The sequence below is a fragment of the Papio anubis genome, chromosome 13 (genome assembly GCF_008728515.1).
Source record: "Papio anubis isolate 15944 chromosome 13, Panubis1.0, whole genome shotgun sequence".
Classification (NCBI taxonomy): Eukaryota; Metazoa; Chordata; class Mammalia; order Primates; family Cercopithecidae; genus Papio; species Papio anubis.
The window spans coordinates 48353411-48354512 of record NC_044988.1 but is presented as its reverse complement, the minus strand read 5'-3'; the positions used below and the strand labels follow the sequence as shown (position 1 = coordinate 48354512).

At 44.3% G+C, this 1102-nt stretch overlaps 1 pseudogene; it reads right to left on the bottom strand.

Annotated features, from left to right (window-relative positions):
• Window positions 1-256: 256 nt before the first annotated feature.
• On the bottom strand, window positions 257-695 carry LOC108582229 (annotated as a pseudogene).
• Window positions 696-1102: the final 407 nt, after the last annotated feature.

The window sequence follows — 1102 nt, the reverse complement described above, 5'->3', positions numbered from 1 at the left end:
AGTCTGGGATCATCTGCATCCTCTGCCCATAGGGGTAGATGATGGTCACATGGTACACAGTTGTTGAATGATGAATTAATCAGTCAAAAAATTATTTTCAGAGTGCTAGGGCTTTATTACAAATGGAGTTGACTTGTAAAGAGGCTCTTCTACAATCTTTCTTCTGTACCCTCCTCCCTCCCAAAGACATCCTTCTATGGGAGGATTAGGGAGGAGGAAATCTGGTGAAAAGCGGCACTGCTTTTGCCAAAGTCCTCTAAAACAACCACTGAGTCCTTCTGGATCCAGTTGAGAATCTTCTAGAGGAAGAGGTTTCGCTCGCATCTTCAAGGTCCTTCATTTCTACATCCTAGGGACTTTTGTCCTCTTTTGCCTTTTGAGCTGTGGCTCACTAGTCCTGGATAGTTTTGAGGGGCTTCCACTTCCATGGCTGCTTTCTCTTTCCAGGCAAGCTGGATCTGCTGGAGAAGTTTTCTGCGCTTCTTGCCGGACAGAGTAATGTTGGTACGTGCACTGGATGCCCGCTTCTTGAGGTGGTGCTGCATGATCAGCCCTTGGTCTATCACAGCCCCAACCACCCGGTGCCTCAGATGTCACTCCCAGTTCAATACCCAAAGGTGCTTGAACAGCTTTTTCTTCAGTTCTGTTCGGGGGCAGTTGATATTTCCCTGGAGAGTCCCCATAGTCACGCCACAACGCCAGTTCCCAATCAGTCAACTTTTTAAGTATTTCCTTTATAATAAATGTTTTATTTGCATTATCTCATTTAATCATCTTACTTCCATTGCCTAAACATCCCAGCAGCAAAGAAATAGTGAAGCAGTTCTCAGCATCATATGCTGAGAACAAAGGGATCACCCAAATGGGGACAACGCACAGAAATGAATAAAGATTAAGGTAAATTTTCCAAGGGAGAAGGCAGGCAAAGAATCATTCTGACAAAGCAGTTGGGTCCTCTTTCAACTTCTAAGTGACATTGCTGGAATATTCCCAACCAGAACTCAGAGTAAAACCACTAAAAATACTTGTTAAGGGAAACCGATCTGTTTCATCCTGAAAGTACTTTCCCAGTTGGCAGTCTTGAAAATGTCTATGCTCCTGG